Genomic DNA, 14,771 nt, shown 5'->3' with positions numbered 1-14,771 from the left:
GATTTGGCTTTGCATGTGAATAGAGTCTTGCCTGGGGTGTTGTATGAGTATCAAAGATGGAAAGTTTGCATGTGTTGCTAAGCATTTAAATCAACCAAAAATCATTCCAAAGAAACAAGGGAATCCCAGTATGATCCTACCAAAAATGTTGAGTGACAGAGCCAGTAGAGCAGGTAACTTAGTGAGAAGCAGTATAAAGCTATGTCAGTTGAACTATGGTGACATAAAGAATAATGTATACGTATACTGTAGACTAAAGGCTACTGCTAAAATGAGAGTCGTAACTATTGCTGCAGTTCACTGGTGTAACCATATCAATGAGCCTGTAAGACTGAATGAAGGCCTGAATACTGTATCAGTCATAGAAATGTAATACATTGATAATGGTAGCTGAGATATCAAAATATGGAGGTACAGAGACTACAACAGAGACTGAGAAGAAGGAATGGCAGATTAGTATCTTGTACATGTACTTCTATATTACATAATCTTTGCAGTACAAGAAAAGGTAACTAGATGTTATAGGTCTCCTATCCAAAAATTGTCCAGAAGGAAATTGACTATGTCCATCAATATGGGTGAACTTGCTTTTTGGGCTTCCCATTCCTATGCTATTTCCATCTCAATGCATCATTTGATTCAAGTGTGAACTATTCCTTATTCACTTTGATGACTACCAGAAATAGTGGTGGTACATATCCAGTGAAATGCGGTCAGACTAGATGATTGGTTCAGAATATAGAACATTTATTTGGAAGTATTTGTGGTTTCAAGTATGACTTTTTATGTTTGGACATATAGGACAGTATGGGATCTACACACATATTATGTGACTCACTTTCTGTAAATTTGCCTAACTGAACTGGAAAAAAAGGTTTTATCTTCCATCAGGATGTTTTAACACTTGTAAATAATATGTTCCACTTATACCAGCAATGTCTGACCATTTTATGCAGGCATGTCTACAGTTCTCACAATACTTGCAGCTCAAATCTTTCAATTGCAGGTTCTTTCTACTTTTAAAAATATTTTTTGAGGGAAAAGTCCCTATTAGTTTTATAAAGAAAAGAGTTAATGTGACACATCTATTGGCTATTCTTTACAAATCTTTAATTTCTAAGCATGCCGAAGTTTTAGAAAGTATGCAACACAGAGTGGATTTCTGATCTGAACACTAATATTGCATTTTTTAAATATTCAAATTGTCGACTTCTTGGAGGACCCTTCTGAAAGTTCCTGCCCTGTCTTTTGCACAACTTAAAACTCTGTGCCTCCATTACAGGAACACACATGAAAAACTCTAGCTTAACCTGGTTCTTCTTGCAGTTTTTACTGAGTGGATTGTCTAGATAACCCTTTTACCTCTTGGTTTGAACATCACTAGCAATCCTATACTATCAGACTTAAAAATTGATGTCACAGCATACTGGAAATACTGTTGAATTAATGCTGCCTATATCCATATGACTTTGGGACTGTCCTGTAATTGAGAACACATGGAGGGAAAGTGCCTGATGCAGCATGGATGGCTTAAAGTACAGGGTTGCCTACTTAAGTAATAGAGGGCTCTGCCTCCTGAGCTTGTATAAGGAGTTAACACAACTTTCTTTGAAGGGGAGATCATGGTTCAGACAAGATGCCCTAGCTAAAGCTGTAACCATTCTTTGGAGATGGAAATATAATCTGAAAGAGTTTACAAAATAAATATTTCTATATGAAGGTATACTGTGAGAATCCTATAAGATCAGCAATCTCAGTCACATGTTTAAAAATTACTGGAACATTTTCCTGTTTTGTTTGGAACACTCATTTATACTATAAATAGGAAATATTGCACAATGTGCTTCTTGATTGTTTGTCCCTTTTGTGTTATTGTCTATGCTTTAGGTGTTTTTCATTACCAAGTCATTTTCCAGTATTTTTGTGAATATGTTCTCTTCATAATTACTTAAAAATCCAGTTAGACTATCATATTTATATACTAGACTAAGCCAGCAGGTTTTCTGTTTGTGTTGTGCAGTTGTTAAAGTTATTGGACAGTTTTTGGATGGTTGTTGATTTGAAATATGTAATCATTAAGCTCAATAAATTTATTAATTTTAAATAGCTACAGCATATACAATCTATTTTGATCCGGTGACTGAATATGTGACCAAGCTAAGAAAGCTTACCCAGGACTGAATTATGGGAAAACATTGTAGAAAATATTTAGAGACAGGATTTATGTAGAACAAATGATAATCACATTCATAGAAGGATGCTGTCAGAAACTAGTTTAGTATTTGTTATCAGAAAAGGGTTTAACATTTGTAAGTGCCTAAGGGGTGCTTTAGCTGCAGACGTGGCAAATAAAAAACAATATTTGCAAGCAGAGTAAAACATACAGGCATGAAACAGTATTGAAAGAAATAAATGTCAAATGTGTGAACTAACAAGTAAGGAAAAAGCAAAACTAGTACATTACTGCCAAATTTGGGAATAGCCCACAGATGAAAAATACAACTTCACTCAGAAAAAATGCCACTTAGCTCACAATATTAGCCACATTGTAAGGGCATACAGAAATTAGAATAAAAAATTTTAAGAAAGCAAATGACGAAAGACCCAAAGGTGAATTCAGTGCTTATTGAGTACATAATGTTCATGCTTAGTAAGGTAACAAAGACTGTGGAGAAGACATATTCTTTATAGTGTGAACCAGGTATAGATATAAAGAATGCAAAGCCATTCTAACAGAAATGTAATGAATAGGGAAGTCTGGGGACTTTGAGGTTAATCCAGACAGCAGTGACAATATAATAAGTGAAACAGAAAATTCAGATGAGCAAAAGTAAAACAGTTTTCAAATTAACTAATATTTTTCTGAAAATGTATATAGGAGAGCCTGTAGAAAACTGGAAGTTGTTGATGTCAGCATTAAGTTTGTGGAACAAAAATGGGCTATTCCCAAGATGGTAAAGCACATACACTTCAAAACTGCAGCTTAAGATAGAATTGATGTTACACGGATGACTGTCTTTTAAAAAAATAACATATTAAATGGAACCTTAGGTACTACTCAAGTTTCAGCAGACGGCAAACCTAGGTTGTTCAGACCCAATGCAATTCTTTGTACAATATAAAAATCTATCTGCTGCTGATAGAAAATCATAGCGTCTATGAAACATTCAGAATGAGCTGGTTTTGTGGTTCCCATTACTTGTGGTGGTTTGGCATAATGGTTAAAATCGTCACCTTCTAAACACAAAGTACATGGTTTGATTCTAATCTTGGGTTTTTGGATAGGTTTAAAATGGCCCTTCAGGGCAGTTAGTCTAGTACTCACCTATAAACCTATGAACATGATTGCAGTGTAAATAAAAAAGTAGCACTGTTCTCAAATTTTCTATAAACCTGAGATGGGATTGTTAAACATGAAGGAAAAAATTAAACGGGGGTTAGCATAATGGTTAAGGTATTTACTTCACAGGCAAGAAGTAAATATTATTTTTATTCTCACTAAAGGAAATTGGATAGAGTTAAAACAGTCAACAAGGGCAGCTAGCCTAGTTCCTACCTATGAACCTGGTGGAACAGTTCATTACTGTAGCTATTACAAATGAACTGTTAACCAGTACCCCATGCCTTGAGTGGAAGACCTTTTCACAGATTTGGTTAACAGCTCCATGTTTCCAAAATTAAATATGAAACATAGGTTCATATTTTTATGCTGAGCCATTTCTATGTATTATTTTTTTTTTACTGATTTATTTATTTATTTATTAATGAGGGTGAGATGCTAAACCAAGTCTCCATCTGCCTGAGTTGGCAGTAGCACAGGTGAATATAAAAGAACCCATAACACTTATCAAAAAGAGTGGAAGAGATTCTCATAGTGGAACTAACTCAATCAACAAAGTGTAAATAAATAAATAAATAAATGCTTTGTTGACTATATTAGTCCCATTAGGCCAGAGTCCTCTTTTCAGAAGAAACATGAGATGGCATATGCATTCATATTGACAAGAGAACTTTCCCCAGCTCTTTTTGTTAAGAACCATGAGATAATTTACATCCACCTGAGCTACCACCAACTCAGGGAGATGGGACCTCGGTTTAAATGTCTCATTCTAAGGATGACATGCTCAGGAGTGCAGCACTACCATATGCTGCACTGCAGTATCAGTACTGGAAAATTAATCCAAGTACCTGGTGTGGGAGTAAAACCCACAGTCTTCTAATCTACCAGCATCAAAGACGTGTGTGTGTGTGTGTGTGTGTGTGTGTGTGTGTGTGTGTGTGTGTGTGTGTGTGTGTGTGTGTGTGTGTTACATTTAAGCATACAGTCCCAAAAAAGATTTTTGCCAGTAAGCAAGTGCAAAGGCCCAAACAATATCTTCATAGAACCAAAAAATGGCCAGCACAGGCAATGAGAAAGTAAATAAGACTATTATTTATTAATGAAACATACCGGTTTCGGCTAAGCGCCTTCCTCAGTGTACGAATATTCACAATTAACAAACAGCTTTCAGGTGAAAAAATAAATGAATGTATCATACATTCAGTAGAAAAATGCATTCATTTATTTTTTCAACTGAATGTATGACTTTAACATTTTGAATATGAATATTCATGAGATGTATGATTCGATTGGTTCACTACACTTTTAAAAAGCTGTTTGTTAATTGTGAATATTAGTACACTGTGGAAGGTGTTTAGCTGAAACCAGTATGTTTCATTAATAAAAAATAGTTTTATTTACTCTCTCATTGCTTGTGCTGGCCATTTTTTGGTTCTGTGTAACACTGAAGCCACCCTTGTGGGCCTAGTCAACAAAGCCATAAAAAGACCCCTTAAACGTGGGCAAATAGTTCAAAAGATGATAACAGGACATGAAGTTATTTTGGGATACATAAATAAAACAATGTTAGCTTGGCGTATAGAAGAGGAAGAGGAAATGAGGGGAGAAGAAGAAGAAGAAAAAGAAGCTAGAGGAAAAAAGAGAAAAAGAAAAAGAAAAGAGAGGATTGAGATGTAATAAAGTCTATTCTGACACAGTCAGAAATGTGTAGCCAGTGCCCATCCATTCATATAAATGTGCTTTGAATATTGTTAGGGTTTTAAACTACCTAATATGTAGGGGGAGCTTGTTCCATAGGTAAAGGAGGTGCTGGATGACGAATTCATTCCTGAGCTGGGACTTGTTAATATTTTGACGTAAAACCAGGTAGTTGGAATGAGTATTCTCATAGGAGTTTTTCTTTTCAAGGAAAATGGCTTCACAGACAGCAGGTTTCACATAACTGGGAAGCCAAGACACAGATCACCTCACAGGGGACTATAGGCCACACAAAATAAGGACAATGTATTAGTCTATCCAAATAATTGTGTTTCCTTAAACTGTGGATTATTTTGGTCATTTTGGTTATAAAATTCTGTGGTCATTCTAGCTAGGCAAGTTATTTAGAGATATGTATGACAACTGGAGCATTGTTTTCATGTGGCAAATGAGGACAGAGTAAAGGTAATCAGGATTGACTGAGATCTGAATGAGAACCTACAAAAGATGAGATGTCTGACAATACTACAAATATGTTGATTTAAGAGCAGCTTAGTGATCATGGCATCTGTCTTAAGGTGAATTTATATGTCAGTGTCCAAAAGCACTCATTTTAACAAAGGTGGATCTACTATGTCTCCCAAAATACCTTCATTAACCTAACTTGGACTCCAGACCTGTAACCTGAGTCTTAGTGGTAAGAGATCTGTGATTTAATACAGGTTCTGTGCCATAGAGACTCATTGGTTGATTTATTGGCTATTTTTGATTGGATTCCTCTCTAGAATGTCTGCTATAACTTCTGCTGAGCTGCGCTCAGCTGAATCTTTTATTCAAGACTCTGAGAAGTATATAAAGCCCTGAAGTAAGAAAAATGAGCTATGCTGATCTGTGTATCCTCTAGGCATTCCAAAGAGCATTTTTCAACAAAAAAGGAAGAAAGAAAAGCTGCACTGAGATGCTATCAACAGACTGCCACCACTGTGATATCTGGAAAAAAGCTTTTTTCCCCTATAAGAAACCATTTAATTCTACACAATTTAGTAACCTATGTCAGAGGCTTCACTAACCTGCACCAAGTCCAATTAAACATACCTTGTGCTGAATGTAAGTCTGACTAGGACATGTGTACATCCCAATCCAAGAAACTCAGCACCTCCCTACAATTCAGTAATAAGTTTGCTTAAAGTAACTGATGCACCTTAAAATAAACCTAAATCCAAGCAGTTATTGTCATCTCAGCCAGAGCAGGGCCAAACCAAATGGAGCCCTAGACAGGATAATGGACAAGGGTCCCCACAGCTGCAGTATCCCATTACTTGGCTTTCTCTCCCCGATTACCATAAACAGCATTCAAACCTGTTAGTCTGCATACTGTTTTCTTCTTTAATTTTATGATAATTACAGAGATTTGGATTTAATTTAAAATTTTATTTCAGATTTTACACAAAGATCACTGGCAGCCATTTTTTAAACAAAACACTCTCCCATTAAAAACAGATTTAGCATGAGAAACTCTAAACTTCTCTTCCTTTAAATTTCACATTTAGCGAAAATGCAGCTGACGAGCCATTAAACTACAAAAGATGTGCTGGGATTCTTACTCAAATAGCATATAGTGAAGTACTAATTAGCATCTATTTGAAGGGTGCAGGGTTTCAAAAGACAAACATGTAACACATTTGCTAACAGCCTGGACACAAATGTCCCTTTTCAGGAGCAGCCCAGGAAACTATCTGATGAGGTAACTTGGCAGATTCAAGTAAAAGACAAGTGAAAGCTAAGGTAATCAAAATATGTATTTACAGGAACAGCTCTTTAACAACTCCTAACCTTACTCATCTTGACTAAGTGATAAACAAAGTGTCGTAATCCAAAAAGAGTGCATTTCAAATCTATATGCCTGCAAAAAACACTAAATTAAAGTTGCAGATTTTCACAGAATGCCCAGATTGTGTTTTTTTGGCAAATCGCTGGGATGATATGAGGACTGAAGTCCCCAAATAATGACATACATTTGAGTTTCAGACTACAAATCCTTCAGAAAAATGTATGTTAACACAAACCCTGTTACTCTAGCAAATTTCTAAGTAAGTTTATAATATAAATATTTAAAATCTCTAGCTATTTTTCAGTCTTTGTCCCCCCATTTTGTCAGGCTTTGCCCAGATTTCTTGCAGTAAGAGGTTGAGAGGTATGCTGTTACTTAAAACATCCTATAGAGAGTATTTTGGCTGATGTGTATTTCTCTTCATCTGAATAAGGACATTTGTATTTTAATCTTTTGGTATCCGGTTGTCCTGTTGCATGTAACGTCCAATAAAGGGAATTTTGGTCAGTTGTGTAGATCTTCTTGTCCTAATAAGAACATTTGTATATTTTACATTCCTTAGCGAAATCTCTGTCTTGCTTATTTCATCCTTAAAAGGAAATTTGAACATTTGTAGTTGTAGTCTCATCCTAATAAGGATGTTTTAGTCCTATGGCTTTAAATAAAGAAAAATCCACGGAAGCTTAGCTTCTTTTTTAAATTCTTTATTGAGCTGGCAGATGAGCACTGTTCCTTAGCATTAGAAAACTATGGTCAGAGCTACTGTATTTATTACAGTCACTGTGTGGGGTGTTTGCGGGGGGAGCAGTCCGGCTTTGAGCTTGTCTATTGGTTGAGACAATCCACAAGTGAAGATGTTATAGCAAATCCTCGCCCTCTGGTGACTTATGCTTTTTCATCCCTTGGTTATAGAAATGGTTCCAAAACCTAACAATAACAAGGTCCAGGGTATCCAGAGGGAATGTTAAACAACAACCAACTTTTGATTCACTTTGAATAAAAAGCATGTTATAAAATTTTAAGAGTTATTTTCACCAAGTGTTCTCCTTTTGAATGGGAGTCTTAGCACTTTAACTTGTTGCTTCATCAGATCTGCCTAAAATCCCAGGTCTATATTACAACGTCAAACTCACAGGTGTTTGAACGTTGTAATATCAAACCCAAAAGTTCAAAATATGAAAACAGCGAAGCCACGGCACTCAGATTTTTTCCCAGGGAAAAAAATTGGTGGGCCATTTTCGGGTCTTTGATATTTCCTCCACTGTAGTGTGATCTTGGAGTTGGTATATTTAAGTAGGAAGGGTGTGGGGGCATAGCCCCCCCATGTTGAGGGGTGTGGGGTGAAGCCCCCCACTTTAGTTTAAGTCTAAAGTGTGATTTTTTTTTTTTTTTTTTTGTAACGGAACAGCAATTTTTTTTCCCCCTGGGAAAAAAATCGCTGTTCTGTGTTTTCGTACTTATTGGGTTTCAAACTTCACAGTTTGTTATTACAACGTTCGAACTCTTGTGAGTTCAATGTTGTAATATAGACCCTAAAATCCCTGCTAATAGTTGTTATGAAAGGTCTTCCTTAACAGGGAAATAAGTGTATAAGAGTTATATATAATAATTGTTATGAAAGGTCTTCCTTAACAGGGAAATAAGTTTAAAACTGCATTTGTTTCTACTGTTAACCCAAATGCAGTCTTACATGTGTTTGTATGTGAGCACTTTGTCTTTTACCAAGAAAAAACAATTTCGCTTCACGTACAGAGCTTCATTCCATTGATAAGAAAAAAGAAATCTCCCAATAGCTTATTAGAGCGCCTTATAATCATGCTTTTAAGGACTCTGACAGTGGTTTTAGCGCAATGATGGAGAAAGCAATTTATCATTTGAAGGGTTGGGGAGATTTTCACATATAACGTTTCTCTTGTGATAAAAAAAATCTACTTAACTTTTCACCATTTCTAAGTTCTTATTAATTTACTTATTATTACTTTTTTCATTTACAACAAATTAAAACATGTTTCTAAACAATTAGACATGTTCTATGTTGGAAGTCTTTCCTAGTTGGAGGCCATCTTTAGACTAAAGGAGAGGACCGTGGATTTATGGGAGTACAATTATATTGTTTGTTGATGTGGGATCATGAATGGTAGTATAAGTACAGGGTAAAGAATTAAATTAGTGGTTTAAAAGCCAGCTGCTTTTTGATAATAGATTGTTAAGAAATAGTCATGCCAGCAATGAGGTGCTGTGACTGGGGAATGTTTCTTGGCTGTATTTAGTCTGTTTATGGATGGATCGTGTCCCTGCAAGCAGGCCTGCTTTCTACCATTTAATATCTGCAGTACAACTTCTCCTTTACAGGTGGAGCTGTTGCAGCACTAAGCCCACATCAGACATAAATATAGTAATTCATGTCAAACATAAGGAAACCTTAAATAGAAATTGTATGTCAGTGCTCAGGACAATATTTTTTAACTCTTGGAAGTGGAGACAATATATAGGAAAAAGTTAAGATTACACTAATGGAATTATTACCAATGGCTAGTATGTGTACAACTGTTTTTTTTAAGGATACACATGCTAACAAACAAGTGGTATAGTAGAGTGAACCCTGACAACAGATGCCATGTGGTGACTGGCATCAGTATTCATTAGCGTGTGAAAATGTTTCAGGAAGGCAGAGAATAGGTGTGCTGTCCTGGGTACTAGATTTCTTTCTTAGAACTCTCATGCCTGCGGAAAGAAGCAGGAAGTCTTGCATGTTTTACCAGTCAATACTGCAAGTGTATCATATTCATACTGCATGTCTTGGACTGTGGTCCTTTATGTGCTTGTGACTACACTGTCTGCAGTAATTGTCATAAGTTCTGTTTCGTTATCCTTGAATAGCAGTGAAATATATGGAAGACCATGATTTGCCAAGCAGCACCTCTTTTGATCAAGTAAGGCCAAGAATGCAGCTTCTATGGGATCTGACAGTATCCCTGACCGTGTTCTACATGAACTACAGAGTGAACTGGTACCTCACCTGTGTGCCCTGTTCAATCACAGCCTCACCTCAGGCTTTGTCCCTACTGAATGGCGCACTGCTACAGTCATCCCTCTCCACAAAGGAGGAGCAACTACAGACCCCAGGAACTATCGCCCCATTAGCATGACGAGTCTGATATGCAAAGCTGTAGAACGCATCATCATGGACCTAATAAACAAGGATATAGGGAATCTCCAAACTCTGGATCCTACACAGTTTGGTTTTGTGAAGGGTAGATCATGTCTGCTCAACTTGGTCGACTTCTTTGAGTCAGTCACCAGTGCTGTGGATGAAGGTAAGGTAGTTCATACAGCCTACCTTGATCTGGCCAAGGCCTTTGATACCATTCCCCACTCAGGAATCATATAAAAACTTACTAAGCTAGGTATCAACCCCTATATCACTAGGTGGGTTGCAAACTTGCTCACAGATAGAACTCACAGTGTGAAAGTAGCTGACTCCAAGTCAGACTGCTGACCAGTCATGAGTGGAGTCCCACAGGGTTTGGTCCTGGGTCCTCTCCTGTTTGGTATCTACTTCTCTGAAGTCCAGGCCAACATGAAGGGACTCTGGCTGACAAAGTTCACAGATTATTGCAAGTTGGGAGCTATTATTAACTCCCCAAGTGATGTTGACATCCTACAGAAAGGCCTCAATGAGACTAACGACTGGTGTTAGAACCATAGCCTTAAGCTCAATGCCAAAAAAATGTGTCTTCATCCCCTTTGGGAAAAAAACAGTTCCCTTGAATTACCACATTGATGGTAGTCCACTGAATACAGAAGGCATTATAAGAGATCTAGGAACACAGGTTGACAGCATCCTCTCTTTTGACCACCACATTGCCACTGTGGTCAGAAAGTCCTTCTGTGTGGCACATCTCACTACTAAGAGTTTTGCATCCAGGAAGAAAGGGGTCATTGTCTCCCTCTACTCTTCCCTCATCAGACCAGTCATCAAGTACAGTGCCCCATTTGGCATGTACCTCACTAGACACCTGCAACAACTGGAGAAGCCGCAAAAGTACCTCACAAAGAGGATCCTAGGCCTTAAACACTTGTCCTATATGGACAGCCTCAAAAACCTCCAACTATTCTCTGTCTCATATCGCCTACTTAGAGGCGATCTCTGCTTGACTTACAAAGCCATGTCTGACCCAGCTCTGTTAGAAATGCTACATATAAAGAAATCCCAATCTCTCTGCACCACACTCTCCAGAGACCTCAACCTCATTACCACAATCAACAGAACATGGTGGAGGGACAGGTTCGTAACCCAGAGACTGCCCATGCTATGGAATAGACTCCCCATACATGACAAGCAGAGCACCTCACTAACCCTCTTGAAGAGAAATCTTGATGAGTGGATGGGAAATAGAAAATTCATCCCCGGGATCACTCCAGTGGCTCTACTCAACAGAGGCACTTGGAACTAAGGTTGGGTGGCATGATGCCAGGGTAATCCTATGGGCTAGGCTTGTAAAGGCTCCAGGGCCATTAGCCTAGTACACACCTATAAACCTATGAACCTATAAGAGAAACAGTAATCTTTCAAGTCAATTCATTTAAGGACACTGGAAGGGGGGAAATAGAGCATGCATTTGTTAGCACATTCACAAAATCAGGTAGCAATAAGCAGGTAAGTTTCTACAAGTAGCCCAAGATGTTAGACAAAAGGATACTGGCAGAGCCAAATCAATACTGATGAAACCTTTACTCTGAGGTGAGGGAAAATTTACCAGTTCTAAAAACTTAAACCTTGCCTGTGATATAAATAAAACTTGCTGGAGAGACAAGTATGCATCACTGAGACTACCCCTTCTGTAGAACAGGCTCCCTATCCATATGAAGCAGAGTTCCTCCCTAAACCAGTTCAAGTGTAACCTGAACAATTGGAAAGGAAACAGGAAATCCATCCCTGGTTTGGCACCTACGTATATCTGTTATGGACACAGGCAAACCTGTAAATGGTTCATCTCACATGTTATTGCTCATTTTATTGTTATTAGGTTATTAGTTGTTAGATTGTTAATGTTAAGCTCCTACTTACACTAATCAAAGGTACTAGACCTTGTCAGAGATTTGGAATCCATTGTAAGGCTTAAAAAGGCCCTTGTAGTCATTAGCCTAGTAAACACTTATGAACCTATTTGAATATCTATTAAATATAAAATTATTAGATTATATTTCAGACTAATTGTCGGTTAACTTCTAAACCATTTTCAAAATATTGCAGTATATTAGAATGGCTTAACTCAGTAACTGAAGACAATGTTCGGTTTGTAAAATAATTAAATTTCAATGTTTACCTGTATGAACCTTCAAGTCCTTTAACATTTTCTGTTGTTTCTTCATTTATCTTATAGTGTAAAAGTGTGTATTTTTATTTCTGGCTTTAATTGTTGAAATGACAATATTTGTTTTCTGTTTTCTTTAATGCCAATAGAGTTACAGTCCAGTTCTCCTGATCAGATGTTATGTTAACTGATGACTGTGTCCATTCCATTGACTCACTTTCTAGTATCATGTTATGGGACTGTACATAGCTAGCTACCTCTTCTGGTGTATTAAATATTTTAGCACCTAATGCCAACTGCATTTTTTGCTGGGAAATGAGTTAAGATTTTATACTGTTTTTTCCCTCAAAGTTTTCATCAAGAGTCAAGCAGCTTTCCATTTTTTTGTTATATTCATTGAACAGTCATTACCAAATCTCACAGTATTTATTCCAAGTTTTATGGGCCTTTTGTTCCACGCAGATCTCAGTACCAATTCTTTATCTAAATACGATAGGAATTTAACAACCATTGATTTTGGTCTTTCATTTCCTTTATTTGTACAGACAGGTTTTCAGTCAATTTTAATGTTTTGGGAATCCATGTTATCTGAAAGGTAACTGTACCCTCTTCTTTTGGCTTTTCCCAGTTGGGGTCACCACAGTGGATTACATGTCCACTCAGAATTGGCAGTGGAGTTTTACAGTGTTGAGTTGCCAGCCCCAATGCCCAACATTCTACAGAAGGCACACACATGCACTCATGCCTAGGGCCAGTTTCGAGTGTCCAATCCACCTACAGCATGTCTTTGGGATGTGGGAGGAAACCAGAGCACTCAGAGGAAACCCATGCGACCACAGGGAGGACATGCTGACTCCACACAGAAGGCACCACCAGCCAAGGATCGAACCAGAGAACCTCTTGCTGTGAGGTGGCAACACTAACCACTGTACCACCACAGCCACCCTCCCACTTCGTTCTAAATGCTCTGAAACACCAAATATTCTGATATTCTTTTTCTCTCACTGTTTATTAAATCCTCAATCTTTTCCATTAAGCATGTATTTTGTTTTAATAGAAGTACTGTATGATGTTCCTCTTCCTTAACTTGTCCGTCCATCTCTTTTAACATATTTTCTATTTCTTTTATCTGTGTGTCATGCTGAGTTATGCTGTTTAACAAATCTTTTTTGTTTTCTATATTCTTCCTGTAAATTGTCTGTTTTTTGTTAAATCACTTTTATTGTTAGTTCTTGCATTGATGTAAATAGTTGTTACACAGCTTTTCTTAAGGATGAGTCTCATGTGACAGTTTATTTGAGCTCGTTCTGTCAGGCAGTTTGTTTCATTTTTTTTCGTATATTCACTGGAATGATGCTTCTTTTAAATTATTTTCTATCACTAAACATACACTGTCAGTCAGGATATGATATTGTATTACTTTCTAGACTTATTTAGTTCACTTATATGTGGATTTACTTAAATTTTCATATCAGTGTATATTTTTCCCATACAGCCTCTTCACAGAGCTGCTACCCCATCACCATCTTGGTTACACTCTAATGCAGGAGAAATGTACAAAGCAGAAAGGAAAAAAAGGAAAACATATAGTTGTCTCTGTATCATTGCAGCATTCTAAAGCTGTAGAAATTGAATTATATGTGCATATAAGATACTGAGATACTTCAAGTACAACTAACATTGGGTAAAACGGCAATCCAGGTCATAGCCTGCTATAGGTCCCTAACCATGTGCCTAGACTATCACTCCATGTTCCTAAGCACCCTGCAATCTATCAGGGACCAACCCAACACTCTCTTACTAGGAGACTTCAACTACCCCTCCATCAAGTGGGAAAACTACTCAAGCACCAATATACTGGCCCACTGATTCCTGGAATTCATCAATTCCAATGCCCTGGACCAGCTCATTCTGACCCCCACTAGAGGAAGCAACACCCTTGACCTGGTTATTACTAACATGGGTGACCATTGCTCTACACCAATAGTCAATCCCTCCCTGGTCAGATCCGACCATAAACTAATCACTATGGAAATCCACATCTCACCCACACCCCCCGCAAAGGTAATCACCTTGAAAATCTTCTCCCAAGCTGACTTTGGACTCCTAAAACAGATGTGGCTAACTTCAAGGCACCCATGCCAATGGAAAATAGCTGCATGACTGCCAAATCATACACCAATGCACTGTACGAACATGTACATAAATGCATGGAACTACCCATACCCAACAGAACCAAGACACTCTCTTCCAAAAAAAAGGAAGGGCAATCTAGTGGTCCCCTGCCATTAATAAACTCTACAACAGAAGGAAGAAACTGTTGCAGAAAAAAATAAAGTCCCAAGACTGGAAAAACTCCCTTATTAGCCTCAACAAAAAGTTGAGATCCCTCATCAAATCCTCTAAAGCCAGCTATGAAGGCAGAATTGCGGCAGACACTAAAACAATCACAAAGCCTTCTATAGCTATATCAAGAACCTCTATGGCAATACTCAGATTTGCTCTGAGTTACTACACAAATGATACCTCCTATACTGAGCCAACAGATATTGCTAACATACTGGCCAACAGATTCAGTGCCAAC

Source organism: Protopterus annectens, chromosome 11.part0 (genome assembly GCF_019279795.1).
Source record: "Protopterus annectens isolate FY-2018-M chromosome 11.part0, PAN1.0, whole genome shotgun sequence".
NCBI classification, from domain to species: domain Eukaryota; kingdom Metazoa; phylum Chordata; order Ceratodontiformes; family Protopteridae; genus Protopterus; species Protopterus annectens.
Note: the sequence above shows the minus strand (reverse complement) of the source record.